Here is a 21,369-nt window from a genome sequence, read left to right as displayed (position 1 = left end):
GGAGTGGTCAGAAATAAAAAGTCAGGGAAATTCATCAATTATTGAAAATATATAGACTATGGTAATCTTGTAATTTCAAATTACTATTATCAATACTTTATAAGTAAGATAAACTTTAAGAGCTACTATTATTTCTATTTATTCACTTATTTATTATTTCATGTTCAATGACTTTCATTTGAAACAATCCTTAAATGAACACATAGAACACATAGGAGGTAACACAAGTTACTAGAATTAATGAACATATGGACTTTGTGACTTGATGCTGAACATACAATAATCTCAAGAAGTTTGGATAGGTAGTCTGCTACAAATATAAATATTATAGCTCTAAGTCTTAAGTAAGTTGGAGAAAGTTTAAATATAATGCAAGATAATAACAAAAATCACATCCAGTGCAAACCAATATCTGGGCATATCCCCTTTCCAAAGCACTTCATTCTCTGAGAAGAAAAATTTAAATGTGGTTCTCAAAATTTTTAAATTTGGGTGACAAATTTCAGATAAATTTCAGTAAGGGAAGAATAAATGGTATGTTATGATGGTAAAATGACCATGTATATAATCAGATAAGTATATTAGTCCATGTTATTGTAATGATTTTAAGAATGCATACCATTTAACTCTGTTGAGGAGGGTGATATTTGATGGACAGCCAGAGCTGCTGCACTCTGAATACATTAATAAATTCTTGTTGAGGCTATACTTCCCACAGGCAATTCTCAACCAATTACTAAGCATAGCAAGCTCATACATACTACATATGGAAATTCTGTCATAAGACTTTGGCTTAAAGCATTCCATTTGTAATGACCTGAAACTTCCAAGATTTGTGCTGCAGTTTGAGACGTTGTCTGTCGAACACTCCTCCCTTCCATCTTCATCACAGATGACATTGCATTCCCATAGCTGTACAGCTTCACTGTTTGTCTCCCTTTTTCCCCAGGCATGTATTACCCCCAATAAATATTTTGTTCATCCACTCCAATCTCTGTGTCTGTTTCTTAGATGAGCTGAAATATCCAGAATATTGTGGGGAAATGTAATGAACATATTATCTCGCATCTCACACAGTGAGGTAAATAAAGGTGTCCTGAAACACAACTGACTGAAGACATGAAGGTCGTGCTCTCTGATATCTCTTTCTAGTACAGAGAGTCACATACCAAGTGGCCGATATATTGCTATATTTTTAGTAAAGATGCCAGTAGTTATGGCTGTGGCTATCATGTAAGTGATTCATCAAAATTTTGGAATTAAATTGTGATTTGATGCTGGGAAGAATACAGGGAAAAAAGGAACCATTATACACTGTTGTTGGAAATGTAAATGAGTATAGCTACTATAGAACACAGTATGGAGGTTTCTCAGATACTAAAAAGAGAACTACCATATTTCAGGAATTTCACTATTGGGTATATACCTGAAGGAATTAAGTCAGCATACTATAGAGATACCTGCATAACCCTGTTTTTAACAAAGCACTGTTCACAAAGACTATGTTACATAATCAGCCTACATGCCCATCAATGGAATGAATGAATAAGAAAATGGGATACATGTACATAAAATAGAGTATTATTCGGCCTTTAAAAAATCACATTATTCACAGTAAAATGGGAGGAACAGGAGAACATCATATTAAACTACATAAGCCAGACTCAGAAAGACAAGTATCAGCTGTTTTCTTTCTTATTGATTAAATAAGTTTATTAGTAATTAATGAATAGCCAGCATCATCATCCTCCTACAGAAACTCTTCCCCTCCTCCACACAGGATGTAACTGGATCCCCCACAACAGACAATATGCATAAAAATATGAATACTGAGGCACCAATAGGGATAGCTGTAACCTCCATACCTTTATGAATATATTTACTTAAATAACTATTCACTGTGGCTTAAAAAATATGTTTTAAAAATCTGTCTGCCATGTGACGTGACCTTAATAACTTCTAAATAATTCATAGTATTTTATAGTAAACACCCATGACACGCTAGTTATTGATTTATTTATGCTAGACATCAAAAAAATCTTTCCATCTAATTGACAAAACAATCAACGAATAACAGCATTCTAACTGAAGACACTTTACAGACTGTTATGATTTTTCCTCAAATAAATATATTAACAAGTATAATGCTGGCTAACAAAATATTAAGATTTAATTTTATTTATTTATTACCAGATATTTCTCAAAAACACTTTCATCAATTTATAATTCTATTACCAGAACACAATTACTTGTATTTGACATTTTTTATTTCTGAATTTTAAAAATCTTATAGCATGTAATTGCTTTTTAATTTGCCCTATCTAATTGGCATGTATCTTTACCTATAATTGTTTGCAATTAGGTTTTCACCTTGAAAAATTGACACTCACATTTTTTGCATGCCTTTCCTATTTTCCTTGCCTATTTTTGAGTGTTAACATATCTAGGTTTATTATATTTTAATTTAAAAATCTCCAAAAGTTTCCATCAAGGAGACCTGGTGTCCAACTAACATAATACATAAGCTTCTTGACTTAAAATGTGGTTCCACCCTTACAAACTCTAAAGTGGAAATGTCATGCATCAAAAATAAATTTAATAACCCTAATTTAGTTGTCATCATAACTTAACCTGGCCTACCTTAAATGAGATCAGAGTTCTTACATTAGCCTACAATTGTACAAAATCATTGAACATTAAATCTTTACAGTAACACATTGAATGCCACATGAATTTTTGGAATACTTGTATGCAAAAAAAAAAATGCTGGCAGCATACTATTCTGTAGAGAAATAGCTGCTTACCTTCATAACCACATGACTGATTCAAATCTGGGGCTTACTACCACTGTCTAGCAACTTGACAGAGTATCCTGCAAGTAATACCTGGTCAAAAAAAGATAAAAATTTGGAAGTATGGGTTCTACTGAATGCATGTTGCTTTCACACCATTGTAAAATTGAAAATTTATAATTTGAATCATAAATTTGGTTCCATATAATACTTAAAATCTTCAGAATATAATCCAAAATAACTTTGGCAAAGAATGAGTAAGTGTGGCACATTCTCAAGGGAAAAAATCAATAGAAATTAACCTTGATATCACATATATATTGTATTATCAGACAGTACTCTTAAATGGTTATTACTATAACTATGATCCATGAGGTGAAGGTAAACATGTTTGAAATGAATGAATAAAGAGACACTTTCAGCAAATAAATACAAGTTAAAATGCACTAAGTGGAAATTTTAGAAATAAAAATTACATTGTAAATTAAAAATAAAATACTTAATAGGCATAATAGAAGAATGGAAATGATAGGGAAAATATTCCATTAAATTGAAACTCAATCAGTAGAAGTTATCCAATTTGAATAGAAAGAATTATAGAGGAAAACAAGTTAATAGAGAACTTCAAGCAATTAAGTTTCTTATATCTATTCAAATGTTTAACAGGTGTCTTTAGAATCTCAAAAGGAGAGGAAAAAGATATTTGAGGAAATAATTCCTAACTTCCATATAAGACATAAACTTAATGATTTACAGAAAATGCTCAGTGAACCTCCAATAAGATAATCAGAAAGAAAACCATGGCAAGATAAATCATAATAAAACTGCTGAACACAAAAGATAAATAAAATAATTTGAAAGCAGCTACAGTAATGCATTGGAACAAAACAATACATGCGAGGGGAAGTGACCAAAATGACACAGGATTTCACAATAGAAATCACATAAGCCAAAGATATTGGAACAATATAAATAAAACTCTAAAAGAAAACACTGTCAAATTCAAGTATAGTATCTTTAAAGACATTGTTCAGGAATAAGGACGAAATAAAGGGTTTCTCAAAATATGGAAAGCAATGAGGAAATGTTAACAATAAACATACTTCATAAAAAATGGTACAGCCTATGGGTAAATGATATAAGAAGGAAACTCACACCTTCAAACATGGAGGAGTAATAGAAGTTTTAAATGATTTTGAATGAACAGCTGATTAAAAGCTCTTCATATGTATGGAGTCAATATATTTTAGTTATTTCTGAATATAAGTTATAAATAAGAAAGTTCATATTGTGTGTTAAATTATAACTCAGGAAGATCCTAGTGACTTAAATGTATAATGAGATTAGCAAATGAAATAAAAAAATTGTCCACTTTTTTGTTTCCTTATAAACTCATCTCTCCTCTACATACACACAATAGGAATTTTAACAAAGCTTGAACATTCACTGGAGCATCTCTCTTTCACTTAGTAATGGTTGGGACTTTTATGAAAGGACTCGAATACTGAAAGAAGGGGAAGAATAAACACAATCCTTTCAAGTTGAATGGGTTTCATGCAATTAAATATTCATTTTTGTGCTGTGTGTGTAATTTAAAACATGATCGTAGCATATTTACCTTTATTTAACTTTAAAATTTTCCAGTCTGGTCTTTGCTGAAGCAGATTGTTTTTCAGTACAAAACAACTACAGCCCAGTGATGTGATTTGCTAGAAAATCATTTAGTGATTTCAACAAGGCTAACACAAAACAAAACATTAAAAACTCAGTTGGCAGTTATCAACATTTCGCCTTTGGCCAATTTGGCAGCACTTGTCTGTTTGGGATATCAAAGCAATGCCAGTCAAAAGGCCATTTATAAAGAGAGAGGGAAAAAAAATGACAAAAAATACTGGAAAAAAAAATATAAGAACAAGTCACTAATTGAGGTTTAGAACTCTTTATTTTCATTCTTCTATTTAAGTTTTTAGTCATGTATAAACAATTTGAAATTCATTTGCTTTCAATGAACTGAATTGGCCATGATATTCATGAGAACAGTGAATATAGATCCAAATATATTTTGTTCTGAATTTTGTCTAAGTGGATGAAAGTGATTTAATTTATATAATTATGTTAACATGTTCTCTATTACCAAGTAGTTTTACATTCATTTGTGTAAATAGCTTGAAAACATTTGTATTCTACACATACTTCTATAATGTCGTAATAATTGGATTTAATGTATTACTATAGTCTGATTATTTGAAGTTAATGACATTTTAATGTTCTTTATATTCTCAGTGTGAATCCCAAATACAGGTATTTTCCCTTCTGGGATGACAAAAATCTCAGTTTCAGTCTTAGAATGTCCCTCTAGATTTAGGCAACAGCTTGCAGGGCTTTGAGAATGTGTGCCCTTCAAATTCTCACCTTTCCGCTCACAGGGAAAGTACATTATTAAACCCCAAATTGTGAAAATACAGGCTTATATATTTGAAAAATGAACAACTTCCCACAGAGCATCAAATTGATTTGTTGTTTGTTTGTTTTTGGTTTATTGTTTTTTTTCTTCTTTTCTTGTCTTTTTTTTTTATACTCAGTATTAAAGAGTTGGTGGAAAGACATCACAATAGCAGAATTAAGCAGAGATGGACTCTATCTCTGAATCACAATTATTTTCCCTTTCAATTCAATTTAACAAATGTTTAAATCATTATAAACATGGCAAGAGGGGTGTTAGAATGACTAAAACTTCATCCCTGTTTTTTTTAAAAATCTTACACTCTAATGAGAAGGGTAAATTAAAAAGGTGTCTATGATTGGTTATTATTGTCAACAGTTTACTGCTCTCTGTGTTAGAGGAACAAGTCTTACCTTCCATTTTCACAGGTAGACAGAGTACACTCTCACAACTCATATTCAGTCAAATTCATGTGACTTCCTCGAACAACTGTGAGCAGAAGTGTCAATATGTCAGTTATGAGCTGAGACAGTAAATGGAACCCCCTATTTCTGCCACTACTAGCTTTTTTATTTACCTGTCCTCAGGAGCAACATGTTCCAAATAAGGGTTCTATGTTCAACATCAACCTCAGAAGAAAAAGAATGTGGGACAAGTTCAACAGCTGATCTTCAACAGCTGTTAAATAATGTCATCTGGAAATAAGTCACAGAGATTTTAAAAGTATTTGTAAATGAAACAAGCAGAGTAATACAATAAAATTATAAACATTAATTATCAATGCAATTATCAATGCAATTAATTAATATGCAATTATCAATACAGTGAAAAACTGGAACAATCAGAAAGACATACCTATGCATTTTCTTATGTCAGGATGTCAAAGGACCTTGAAGTGGCATTCATGTATATCTGGAAACAATATAAAATAAAATGTCTTATTCTTTAGACACCAAATGCAATTCAGAAAATAGAAATAACTCAAGTGATTTTGTCTCATAAAATTTCAATAGTTTTATAATTGATCATAGTCTGGTGTCTGCTGTCTGAAATGATATAGAGTTTGAGTTACATATTTATCTTATCAACTTGTGCATATTGCTATTTATTTTACATTTGAGTTTTGTCATTTTGGGGAATTAGCCTTTTTGATATTGGTTTTTTGTTTTCCTCATTGTTTATCATATTAGGTATTTTAATCTCATTGTAAATCACATAATTAATGTGTTAAACAATATTGATATACATGTTTTTAATGGATAGCACACCATATTTATTAAAATCACTTTTAATCCTAGAAATAGAATTTTTTTTCCACGACTTAAGAAGAAATGTAATAAGTATATTAACACATTAACTTAAGTTTTTCTCCTTCCTCATGCAGTTGAAAGTGTACCAGAAAAACGTGAATTCCTGGGAAACACATATTTTGGAGAGTTTAGAAAGCAATTAGCTTTTTTAAATTTATTTTTTGCTTCATCAATCATGGCACTGGCCACCTCAGCATTTAGATTTCCAATGAAAACTGCTTATTAGTCAATCATTGTCCTCAACTTGCCTTTCACATTCATTTTACTGTAACTTTATGTTTCTCTCTAGGTCTCATTACTGACATGAATCAGTAGTACTGAGAGTTACTGGCATTTTAACATCAAATATATACTTGTAATACAACATTTTCACATTATGTCTGAAAGTTGGTTACAGTTTTTAATCTCAGAAATGATCATTAAAATGCATTCACACAAGTACATCTATAGTCTAACAACCAGTTTGAGTAAATATATCTCAAAAAAATGATTATAATTTTACGTATTTGTTCATTTGTTTCATCTGCTCTGTTTTCTACTAATCACATTTCCCAAAATTGTTTTTCTAATTCCAGTATTTATTTATTTATTTATTTATTTATTTATTTATTTATTTATTTATACGAAGGATTAAACCCAGGGGCACTTAACCACTGATCCATATCCACAACCGTTTTTTGTGTTTTATTTAGAGATAGGGTTTTGCTGAGTTGCTTAGGGCCTCCCTAAGTTGCTGAAGCTGGCTTTGAACCTTCAATTCTCCTGCCTCAGCCTCCTGAGTCACTGGGCCACAGGCATGAACTACTGCACTCACTGTACATGCTATTTTTGTTTCTATTCAGACATAATAATAATTGCTATAATCTAAGAAAAACATTGTTTTCTGATTGTTGACAAGGTGTGAACCAGAATAGTATCTATTTTACGCAATAATTTGTCCCTAGAACATGTCATGCAATGAACATGAGTGAAATGAAAGAAAACAAATGAAGGCAGGAAGTTGAAAAGGAGCCATGGTAGAGACTGGGTTGTTGGTAAAATCACAACAATGTCTGATACATCTAGGAAGGAACAAAGAAATTAATAGTTCTTAGCATTAAGTTCTATTGCAAGTTTTCCTCCTGACCTGAATAAAATTGGTTAAAAATATATATATTTTAATTTTTGGAATCTTACTAGAGGAAAAATATACAGATTTAGCAGATGATGATGAAATACTGTACTCTTCCATTTTATCTTCACCACTTGCACCACCTTATCATATACTCCACACACCACTTCTGCACTCTTGTTTCTTCTGTGTGTATAGGAGGGTTATTACTGGTTACAACAATATATAGTGTATTTTTAAAACTAGGAAAAAAAAGAATACGAAAATTTCCAACACATGCAAATGATTCCTTTGAAAAGATGGATGTATGTCTTACACTGATTTAATCATTACCTGTTGTAAATATGTATCAAATTATCACACAATATCCCACAAATATTATGTCTTACTAATAAAAAAAAAAAAACTTATTAACTCATTATGAGGGAAGATTCAGAGAATAGACAAACCTTTCAAGACTAGAAGTAGTGAATGTTTCATTAGGAGCACTTCTGGTAAGTAGCACAAGGAAAAGAAGCATTGTGTAAGGGGTGGAATAGGGCTGAGGGAGTATTCTTACTTCACATTGTTAAGAATTGCCAGAACATGATGGTAATATTAAAAAATAGAGTATTTTACATTCTCATCAGCTGCCACTCCTTCTTACTACATATGCTGATTATTATATGATAGAATGACATATTTCACTTTATTTAAAAAGAACAAAGCAGACGGGTTGTATATTTTATTTGACATTTTATTAACATCTCAGTTGCCCCATCATGAATTACCTCAAAAGTTCCTTGCCCAGGAAAAGTACTAAAATGATAAAGTCTTATACTTGCATTTCAGTCATAACAATAAGCCCCAAACCCTCAGGAGCTTTGCAGTGGATCTCCAAAATAATGCATAATTGTAAAAGTTTGAATCACAAATTCTCATATTCTCTACTGCTACATATTTTTATATTTACCAGATTTGTTTAATATATCCTCCTCTGAAACCCATGTAATTACCTGACTCTTTAACCCCAATACAGAGAGTAATCATAGACATTTAAGATATATTTATCAATAACTATGCACAAAACTACAAATAAAACAATGCTGTAATGTGTAAAATAACACTTTCCAGTTCATACTAACATCTATTACTTATTGATCTTTTAAAAATAATAAGAATTCTCAAAGGCAAGGCACAAAATAAAATCAGTGATTATACATACATGGGGGATGAACATATGTAAGATCATCATGCTCTAACACAGAGCTAAGCTTTGTGATTTCCTTGAATAAAATTAATATAAATGCGGTAGTTACTTTATTTTACTTTTAATAAACTTTTAGTATTTCCTATTTAAGATGGAAAGTTAAAAAATGTCAAAGTGCAAAATATCTCTTATGTAGTGAGCTATGTAAATGACTTTGCTGTCTACTTCTGCATATACAAAAATCAGGAGAAGAAAATTCTGACATACTACAAGATTTAGATTTTGGAATACATTTAACTATGTTTTAAAAAAAAAAATAAATAGAAAAAAAAAGACAAATAATTTGAATCTACCAAAACCTTATGAATATATCCTTTTCCATGCTAAGTAATTCAGTATTAACCAAACAGTATTTGTTATTAATGCGTGATTGTTCTAATTCTGGCCAAACTAAATACATAAAGAAATATAGCAAGTAGTAAAGTCACCTACTGTAACATGAAGCTCTTGGGAGGAAGAGTTTAATACACATTCAATCCTAAAAGCAGTAGAAACAGAAAATGCATTTGTTTGTGTTAGGTTTAATAGTGTCTTGGCTAGATTCATGTTCTCTTAAAATCAGAATGTGAGCACATTTGTAAGTAGGGTCCTTGTAGATATATTTGTTTAACATTAGGTCATACTGGATTAAGGTGTACCCTACATCTAATACTCATATCCCTATAAAAAGGCCATAGGGAGGCAGAGACAGAGACATTTAATAGGAAGAAGGCAAGTGACAACGTAGGCATAGTTCCATATGTACCTGCAAAGTAAGGAACACATAGAGTCCTGGTAACCAGGAGAAGCAAAAAAGAGACAAAAAATAAAATCCATCCCTAGACATTTCTGAGAGAGCATAGCCCTGCTGATACCTTGATTTCAGACTCTGAGCCTCCAGAAATGTGGCAGACCAAATTGCTACTGCTTAAACCACCTCAACTGGGATAATTTGTTACAGCAGCCCTAGGAAGCTAATACAAATAGTCATAGGGATAGCTTCTGCTGGGCCAAAACTGCTGGAATCTGAAAGTGAAGTCTGACAATAAATAAAGTTGAAATATAAAAAATGTTATTAAGGTTATGTTATTATTTTCTGGCACTAGAAAATAACATAAGAAAACGATTTTCTTTCCTTTTTCAACTTTCTTCTTCTCTCTATATAGAGAGATGAGCAGATACATATTTAGAGATAGATGTTATATATGAAAGGAATATAAATATGTATGTATATATATGTGTGTGTGTATATGTGTGTGTGTGTGTGTGTGGAGAGAGAGAGAAACAGAGAAAGTCTGAGTTTGAGGTGTTGACTCTCACTCTAAGACTGATAAGGAATAGTATAAGTTTTCTGGTTAAAACAGCAGATTTTAAAAATTCTTTCCACAATTCTCCTAAGTTTATATTCAGAGACTTTTTTAAATAATGGTAAAAATTCTAAACTGATGAACATAAAGTTGAAAAGTAGCAAGAAATTTAAAGGATTCTACAAGATGGAAAGAAAGAATTTGGTTATTGACTCAAGAGAGCAAGGTTAAAATCAAGCTTAGTTAACTACCAGGGTGGGGAAAGGGGGACACAATTGAGAATTAAGATTATTCAGGTTTGAAGATAAAGATACTCTTCCCCTAAAGGCCTAAATGTGAACTCCATTTGAGAAGAATAGGGCTAGGTGAAAGTTCTCTGGAAGCACTGACGAAATCTCAGATTCTACTAGTCCAAATGGCAGGGGTGAGGTGATTCATCCCCCGCCCCAAAGACAAAGAGAATATGACCACCACTGAGATGGGCTAAAGGGAGCTTAAGACATTTGGATTGGAAACTCCAGAACAGCTCAGAAGAATGCATCTAGGAGAGGTGGTCTCTTAGTAAGAATCAGCAGGCTGAGGGAGTTTCCATGAGGAATTTACAATACGGAAAATTTTCCTCCTCCTCCCATCAGTCTCCTTCCCCCTTAATATCTGAGAATCCTCTTAAAAGCAAATCAGGGAGACTTAAAGGAGCTCAGCCTGCTAAAAGCATCAAGTGATCAACCCATGCTAAAAGCATCAGTACTATTTATCTGAGTCACATCAAACCAAACTGTTCAGATCTTGACCATTTACCCGGAGATTGATTTCTGAAAGAAGTGAAGCTCAGAACCACATTTTAAGTTTCTTTTTTTTTAATTATTTAAAAAATTTTATTGTCACAAATAGCAATTATACAGAATAATGGATTTCAATGTGGCATATTCCCACACGCATATAACATAACATAATTTGATTAATTAATTTTATCTCCCAGTATCCCCTAATTGACCTCTTTTTCCTCCCTGCTTCCTTTTCTTTATATATTTTGAGATTTTAAATTAATTCAGCATCAACAGAAGGCCAAGAATCACTAGACACTTGTGAATAAATTCAAATGAAAATCTGTGATATAAACAATGAAACAAATACAATTATACTGATTTAGCTACATACAACATTTAGCAATAATAATAATGAAAGTACTGAACAGTAATTTTAAAATTTGATATTTGTTTCAAATAGTGATAGAAATAGAAATGCAGGTTGAGGGTGAGTAAAAGAGATGATTTCTCATTTTCTATGTTTGGAATTCAGTAAGTGGTGCCTAAAATGGAAAATACTAGACATAATATTACAAGCATGCTATTTGACAATATAATCACAAATTCTGGAATATGTAGATACAAGTACAAGGATCAAATATAGAGAAGGGATCATGCTGAGGCAGTCTGCTTTAGCCAAATATAATATTACTTCTGATGTAAACTGTACTTGAATTACTTCAATAAATTAAAATGTACCTTAGTAGGAACAGATAAATACAAAAAAAGCAAAATACTGGATATGGATTAAGACACACAAAATTTGTCTTTGAAACTAGTGGTAGCTTAGCATTCAAAGATTTCTTTTCTCTTAATTTAAGCTGAAGTCATGAGTTAAAAGGGTTTCCTGGTACTGGCTATTGCTATATTTGTACATTTTCACATATTACTTCCTACCTGATTTAGACTGCTAATTTTCAGGAAATTGCGATGCTAATATGGCATAACTAAGGTAAAGATGATTAAAAATGAGATAGATTCCATAACCATACATAATATTACAACTAAAGTTTATGAACATTTAAAAGCATTTACATCTCTACAAATACTCCTTTTGCCTCTTAATTTCTAGTGATTTCTTTGAAAGCTCAGAATAGTAAACGTCACATGAAATTGCCCATGATTTTATTGTACAAACTGACTAAAATCCTAGCTGAAAGAATGCTTGGAAATGTATATTTGTAGTCTCCTGTGATAAGCAGAATTGCTAACTTTTAATATTCTAGATGTATGTGTGTATACATACATAATAAAAATTTGAATAATTTAATTTGGTAAAAACTACATCCCTATGTTACAAAAAAGCACATGAGTTAAATGGGTTTTGAAACCTCCCTGTAAATCTGAATTGCTTGGTGACTTAATTCCTACTGAATTTTATTTCATAATTAAATGTGTAGTCTTGAGAGGGAAAAAAAATGCCTTTTGAGGTCTAAGATTAAATGAGTAGGAAAGGTGAAGGAATATAAAAATGTGGAGTGGCATAGAAGATTAGAGACTTAACTAATATTAAAGAATTACCTGAACAACCAATGCTCTGTAAAGAAATAAAACAAGTAAACCTAAGACGATGCTACTTTAAAAATATTAAGAGGATTATAGAGAACTTGGAAGAAAAGTGGCAAAATGATATCTTGTATGAAAATATGTGGATAATGCAACCAGTACACATCTTAAAATAAGGAAATTAAACTGACACCTTTGAAATTGAATTGTCATGAGAACATGCACGTCAGAGTTGTACTTCAGGGGAAGTTATGTAAGAATTGAACTTCTATGGAAAGTCAAAGGACAAATGCAGAATAGAGATAAATTTTGAAATTCTAGGGTATAAATAAGAGAATTATATACCATGTTTTCATTATATTCAAAGCTCTGGGGTAGTCGTGGCAGGAACATCCTTCTTTTAATGTTGAGAAGTATTTTTCTGTGATGAGCTACCCTAACTCAAAAGGAAATACTATTCTATCATTTTATAAGATATAAAATTCACAGAAAGATTGAGTTTATTGAACATGTTCTGAGGTATGGCTGAGCTGAATTTCTAGTTCATTTAGAATTACAGATGTAAACTTTGTTGAGAATGCGACCAATTATTTAGAGCATATATTTATAATATATTAGAGAATGTGAAAATACATCAACAAAGAACTGACAAAGTCTTTATAATACAGTGTATTCTGTGAATATAGCCTATATAGATTACAATTTCCTATTCATAAATATGACATATGAAAATAAATTACAAATCGCACATACAGCAAAATAAGCATAGCAAGAAAGAAAACAAATATAAATGTTTGATTTGTGCATACCACAGATTTTACACAATTTCATTATCATATAAATAGCTTGCATATATAATCCCCCATGCGTTAATTCTGATAAATGCAACAGTAAAAATTAAGATTAATAGAGTTTGCTGTGAAAGGTTTGTTACAAGTTGTATCTACAGCACTTTTCAGCATGTTTATGTTGTATTCTGAGAAACTTTGTGCATTCTATTAGTGATTTACAATGTTTGCTTATTTGTGTTTTTATAGACTGCTAAACTGTATAAAGTTGTTTTTCTTATTCTTAACTTTTGATGCTTAGATTTTTGCAAGTTATGAATCTTAATAATTTTGCTGATCTTAGAAGAATAAATCAAAATTGTTGTACGTTAAAAGATAATTAAAAGAACTTTAATATTCATGAGCACTATACTGAATTCTACAGCAAGCCTGACATGTTTTCTTTGTCATTAATAATATCATTACTCATAGTATTATTATCTCATTAAATTAGTCATTTATTAATTTGATGAACATTTATCAGCCATCTTCCATGCACTAGTCATTTAACTATGATGAGAAACAAGACAACAATAACACATTTCCCAAACTCACAAAATTTACTGCCTATTTACAAATAACATATATAAGCGTTCCTGCTAATGGGCAGAAGCAAAGCTTCTGGGATAGGGGTCCCCTGTGTTTCTTCTTTGCTAGCAAAGCAATAAAACTTTTTTTCCTTTTTCACAAGTAAGAATTTACAAAAAAAAATAAATACATATATATATATGAATAAATTGTAATAGATAAACACTTTGGTAAAAGTCAGTTGGTGTTAATGTGTGAAACTGTAAGAATGACTACTAATACAGCCTAAAATCCAGGGAAAATCTCTAAGAAAACTAACACTTATCTTGATCTTTGAGAAATGAGTCAAGGTCAGGTTGACTTGTTTCCGGATGTTAATTCAGGGAAAATGGAAACCTCATGCACAAGTTCATAGGTTGCAAGACAACATGGTCTGTTTCTGAAAATCAAGATAGTTGAGTGCGCTACAGTACTGAACTTTGAAGTGAGTATACCTGGAAATGTGTCTTATAACTCCAATGAAGATAAGATTATAAATTTTGTAAGTTCAGGATAAAAGAATTACACCTGATATTGAGGTGAAAAGAAATACATTACAATGTTTTAGGCAGAGAATAAAGGTTTACTATATACACAAGTATGAAATTCAGAATGCATTTTGAAGATTCTGAGACCAGACTTTATTACCTAAACCAAACTTTGGGAACCTAAACATAGAAACTGTTTTGAGGATAAGATAAAGGGTAAATTTAATCAATATGTTTAGCATTAAAATTAACCAATTGCGTGCTTAGAAGCTGCATTAATCCTGAACCGCATTAGATGCTATTCTGCTAAATATTTCTAACTTGATCTCTTTATAAATGGCTTCTAACAAAATATTAAAAATCGAACTCCTCATTTCAAGTCCCCATCATTTTCTATACCAACCTTTCAGACATATATACATTATTTAATGTCTTGTTCTATATACAATGGTGCTTAAGATGATAGATTGCTTGAATTTATTTAAAATTAAAACTCAAAAGTACATAAACTGCAATTCAGTTTTCACACTCAGGATATTTAACAATTTCCTAGATGGAAGATAACTTTCTAACGTGAACCTTTGGTCACAATTACAAGTTGTCCTAATGATATCCAACTGGTTTGAGAACTTTCTCTTGAGTCATCTTTCCATAGAAGCTAGTTCTACCCAAAAACCTCTAAAATTTAAACGTGAATACTGTTTGAATACTGCCTGAATAATGCATTTTAAATTGCATTCCCAGGAGAATTTTGGTTAAATTGGTATTACTTCCTAATGAAATGTTTGATAGAATTTACAGAAAAGTCTTATTTATCTGTAGGAATTTCTCATTTGGAAATATTTTATACGACATTAGTGTTACCTGTAGGATCAGGAGTGTTTCGGTTATCTCTTTCTTGAGTGAATTTGATATGCATTTCTCAAGAAATAAGTTCATCTACTGTATTATCAAACTGTTTGACATAAATTTTTAGATATTCATGTCTAAAAATTCATGTCTGTAGGATACATAGTGATCAATCTTTCATCATTCTTGGTATTCATGCTTTGTCTTCTCTTATTTTCCCTGGTCTGACTAGAGAAATATCCACTATCTTAATCATTTCAAAGAAACAGAAATTTGTTCATTATATATGTTCAACTGTTTTTCCTATTTTTCCATTCCTTTTTTTTTTTGGTTGATTTTCGATTTTTAATCCAGTTTTGTTTGTAAAAGAATTTCACTTTACCTTTACTGTGCCTTATTATTGGATTGATTTCCTTTTAATATTTCTGTGCTTGCTATAGTGTTTACATTTTATTTTATTTATTATTTACTTATTTGGTAATGGGAATTGAACCCAGGGACATTGAACCACTGTGCAAAGATATCATATTCCTCAGTTGCTTAGGACCCCTCTAAGTTGCTGAGTCTGACTTTCAACTTGCTAGCCTCATACCTCAGCCTCCAGAGCAGCTGGGATTACCTGGCCCTGCTAGTGTTTACATTTTAGATGATTACAAACTCCCCTCATATAATATTTAATTATTTTGCACATAATGTAATAACTTTACAATGATGTAATTTCCTTTCTCCTTTGGTTTTTATACATTTTATTTTACCTATGATGTAAAAAAACACTATATACTTTAATTCTTTTTGCTTTACACAATTATCTTTTAAAGTATTTAAAAAGTAAATCTGTTCTTTTAATTTTTAAAAAACTATAATTGAAACATAATAATTGTGTTTAGGAAGTATATGGTGATGTATGAATGCCTATATAAAATTCTATTAATCAGATCAGGGTAAATGATATATGCATTACCTCAAATATTAATTTTCATGTTAGGGACATTCAATTTTCTCTAATAGTCATTTCAAAATAAATGATTAATTGTTGTCAACCCTATTTACTCTTCTGTTCTTTAGAACATTTAAAAATATTTCTCCTATCCAAATATACCTCTGCATCCCTTAATATTCCTAACTCAATCCTTTTCTTCCCCCATATTTCCCACTTTCCAGCAACCATTATTTCATTCCATTTCTATGAGATCAATTTTTTAGCTTCCACCTGTGAGTGTGAACATGGGCATTTGGCTTTCTGTGCCTGATTTATTTCAGGTAACACAGTACCCTCCAGGCACATCTATATGCAAATATCATGATTTCATTCCTTTTATGACTGAATATTTAACTGTATCCATAACTATATTTATATTACATATTAAGTATATAAATGTATAATAACTATCTACCACATTTTTCAATCTGCTGATCAGTTTGTAAGCACTTAGATTACCTCTTTATCATGACTATTGTGGATAATGCTGCAATAAACTAAAGAGAGCAGGTACCTTTTCGGCATTCTGATTTTCTTTTCATTTGGATGTGTACCTGCCATGGAATTGTTAAATCATATGGTAATTCTCTTTCTAGCTTTTCTAGGAATACCCACTGTTTTCCATAATGATCGTACTAAATTTCATTACCAATAAATTATCTTTAATTTTTGCAATTTCATTTTACAATTTTATTTTTACAATTTTCATAGCAACCTTTCTTTGTGGGATTGTTTTGACCTTGTGACATAATTTATTGACTGAAAAACTTATTGTTTTACAAGCCAACTACCAATGAATTCTCTCAAATTTTTCTCCTTTCTTTTTTCTCTTTTCCTTTTTTGGTCTTAATTTTAGAACATGTTTTCTTTTGACATAAAATTCTGGGTTTACCACTTCTTTCTTTAAAGAAACTAAAATTTCCTTAATGATGACATTACTTTATTTCTTGTTTGCATTCTTTCTAATGATAAATATACTCTATTATCATTGTTTCTGTGTATGTAATATGTCTTTTTAACCTCTGGCTGAATTCACAGTCCTCTCTACCGTCACTTTTCAATTACTTGACTATCACGTGTCTTGGTCGTTTCTGTTTACTGTTTGCTGGGATTCTTGAAATGTGGTCTAATGTCTTTTACTGTTTTCACAGGAATATTTGTTTACTAGTTCTATAAATATTTATCCTACCTCACTTTCATTATCATCTTTTTATCCTGGAATTGATGCTATGGGTATGATGAAAATTTGATATTTCCCTAGAGCTCTTGCATACATGATGAATCTTGTTTTCTTCCTACTCTTCTTCCTCCACTTTTTCTTTTACTTTTCTCTCTGTCTCTGTGTCTCTGTCTCTGTTTCTGTCTCTCTCTTTCCATGTAATTTTTCTGAGGAATATCTACTACACCACCTGAATTTCAAAGATTTTACCTTTAGTTCTTCCAAGCCTACCAATATACATGTCAAAATTTTATTTCATATCTGACAATTAATAACTATATCTAGTACTTCATTTTAATTTTCTTTTCATCTCTCTGTTGAAATGCTTTTATGTCAATGCATGTTTGTGTAGCTTTCCCTTCCTCTGTAAACTTTAATATTTGCATTATAGTTATTTTAAATTTCCTGCATGATAGTCCCTATATCTATGTTGTTTATGAGTCTAGTTCTGTTTGTGGCTTTGACTCTACAATATGCTGTTTTTTTTTTTTTTTTTTTTTCCTTTTATTCCTGTGTGTTTTCTAAAATTTGCGATAGACTGATAGTTGTTTTATGTAGTCAGGCCATAAAGACCAAAGTAAAATAGCCTCCACTATTTCAAACTGTCAAGACACCATTTGACTCCGTATGTATGGCTCTTTATAGCTGGTTAACTTTATTTATTTAGACACCACAAAGATTCTCCTTCTCATCCCACATTAGAGTTAAGACAATTCTCATGTCCCATAATTTTCCAGTTTCTTGAATTTGTATCTTTTTCTTGGATTTTAGGTTACATAGTTGTATTTCGATGTCAGATTTCAGATGGGTTCAAATAAAGTTATGATAGTTTAGTTTTATCAGTGATTACTTATATTTAGTTTAGAAAACATTACTCTGCACTTTCTACATTCTAAGGGAAAGTGGATGGTCTCACAATTTTTTTTTATTAATTTTTAATTTGTTCTAATTAGTTGTACGACAGAATGCATTTATACATTTTGATAGATCATACATAAATGGTGGGTAATTTCTCATTTTTTTTTATTGTACATGTTTTAGGATCACATCAGTCATGCAATCATATAAGTACATGAGGTAATCATATCTGTTTCACTCTACTAGCCTTCCTACCCTCATACCCCTTCCCTTCCCTTCACTCCTCTCTATCTAATAAAAACTAACTCTATTCTTTCCTAGTTCCCCTACCAGAATTCAAACTATACTACAGAGTTATAGTAATAAAAACAGCATGGTACTGGCATCAAAACAGACATGTAGACCAATAGTATAAAATAGAAGGTACAGAGACAAATCCACATAAATAGACATCTCATACTAGACAAAGGTGCCAAAAACATTCATTTGGGAAAAGATACCCTATTCAACAAATAGTGCTGGAAAAATGGAAAATCACATGTAACAAAGTGAAACTAAACCTTTATCCCTCACCCTGCATGAAACTCAAAGTGGATCAAAGATTTAGGCACTAGAATAGAGACCCTGTGACTACTAGAAGAAAAAGTAAGCCCAAATCTTGAACATGTCGTCCTAGGATCTGACTTCCTTAACAAGACCCCTAAAGCACAAGAAGTTAAAAGAAGAATCAGTAAGTGAATGGACTCAAACTAAAAAACTTCTTCTCAGCAAAAGAAACAACCAATAATGTGAAGAGAATGCCTACAGAGTGGGAGAAAATCTTTACCACATGCACCTCAGAAAAAGCATTAATCTCTAGGATATATGAAGAACTCAAAAAACTTAACACCAAAAAAACAAATAACCCAATCAGTAAATGGGCTAAGGAACTAAACAGACACTTCATAAATTTTTAAAACACAGATCTTTATTACTGCAGATTTACTCTACAAGTCCAGTTTTCTTCCTGTGACAGATGTGGTAAATTAAGGTGTCAATATACCTGGGAGAGTTGCTTCCTTATTCAGTATGTTTTAACCTTGCAAAGGTTTTTCCCTTTATACAGAATTATTATAGGATATGATTCTTTTCTATATTTAATCCATAGAAGTGTTTGTCTTATCTTTGCATTACTTTGATTTTTGAATGCATTTTTAAGTTTTTATCTAAATTGTTATGTAATTCTTAGGAATGAGAAAAATATTATCTTTGTTTTTGCACAGTCTCTTCTTGACATTTGAGCTGTTTAGAAATTGCATTTGACTTTATCTTTGTCATGGATTCAATGATTGATTTCACCAAAATTAATATTTTGAAATATAATCACCAGTGTGATGATATCTGGAGGTGAGGCCTTTGGGAGGTAGTAAGGTCATGAAGACAGAGCATGTATAAATGAGATTAGTGCACTTTTAAGAAAAGGCAACTTCTTGGAGGAGAGCTGCCAAGTGAGACTTCCCCACCAGGTGAATCTTCCCCACCTGGCAAGGCTTTCCCACCAGGGTGGTAGAACCAGAGATCCAGGCCCAGACCAGCTGTGCCCCAGCCCGCAAACCAGTCCCCCTTTGACTGATCATCTGTCAAAAAGTGGAGGTGCCTCTGCCCACTAGCGGGGAATATACCCCACCTGAAGGCCACCACCAGTAGAGGGGCAGCTTCCTTGTAGATCACTGCATTATCAAGTTCCTCCAAGACTTCAGACTACTGAAAGCTAGGAGGTGAGTTATTGGAAATCTATAGGGATACTATAAGTCAATAGGGGAAATCTGCAATTTCTCAGAGTTTCACTACTAGAGGGGAAAATACCTGAGCAATATGAGAAAACAAGGGAAGAAAATGTCCCAAACAAACCTAGATACTATATCAATAAAATCCAAAGACAGCATGGCAGAAGAAATGTCAGAAAGGGAGTTCAGAATGTACATAATAAAAATGATCAGAGAAGCAAATAATGACATGAAAGAGCAAATGCAGGCTTTGAATGATTGCACCAATCAACAGTTAAAAGAGCAAATATAGGAAGCAAAAGATCATTTCAATAAAGAGTTAGAGATATTGAAAAAAAAAAAAAAAAAACAACCAAACAAATCCTTGAAATGAAGGAAACAATAAAACAAATTAAAAACTCCATAGAAAGCATAAGCACTAGGATAGAACACCTGGAAGACAGAACCTCAGACACTGAAGACAAAATATTTAATCTTGAAAACAAAGTTGACCAAACAGAGAAGATGGTAAGAAATCATGAACAGTATCTACAAGAATTATGGGATATCATGAAAAGGCCAAATTTAAGAATTATTGGGATTGAGGAAGACACAGAGAAACAAACCAAAGGAATGAACAATCTATTCAATGAAATAATATCAGATAATTTCCAAATCTGAATAATGAAATGGAAAACCAAGTACAAGAGGCTTATAGGACTCCAAATATACAAAATTACAACAGACCCACACCAAGGCACATTATTATGAAAATACCTAACATACAAAATAAAGACAGACTTTTAAAGGCTATGAGAGAAAAGAATCAAATTATATTCAGGGGGAAACCAATAAGAATATCAGCAGATTTTTCAACCCAGACTCTAAAAGCTAGAAGGGCCTGGAACAACATATTTCAAGATATGAAAGAAAACGGATGCCAACCAAGAATGATATACCAGCAAAACTTACCTTCAGATTTAACAATGAAATAAAATCCTCCCATGATAAACAAAAGCTAAAAGAATTTACAAAAAGAAAGCCTGCACTAGAGATCATTCTAAGAAAAATATTCCATGAGGAAGAGATGAAAAACAATGATGTAAATCCGCAAAGGGAGGAACTAGCCTAAAGGAATAGCCAAATAAAGGAGAAACCAAGTCGTGTTAAAAAACAAAAATGAGCCAAATGACCAGGAATACAAATTATATCTCAATAATAACCCAAAATGTTAATGGCCTGAACTCAACAATCAAAAGACATAGATTGGCAGATTGGACTAAAAAGAAAGATCCAACAATGTGCTGCCTGCAAGAGATTCATCTCATAGAAAG

The sequence above is a fragment of the Sciurus vulgaris genome (genome assembly GCF_902686455.1).
Source record: "Sciurus vulgaris genome assembly, chromosome: 4".
In the NCBI taxonomy this organism is placed as follows: Eukaryota; Metazoa; Chordata; class Mammalia; order Rodentia; family Sciuridae; genus Sciurus; species Sciurus vulgaris.
The sequence above is the reverse complement of the archived record's forward strand: the minus strand, read 5'-3'. Positions refer to the sequence as shown.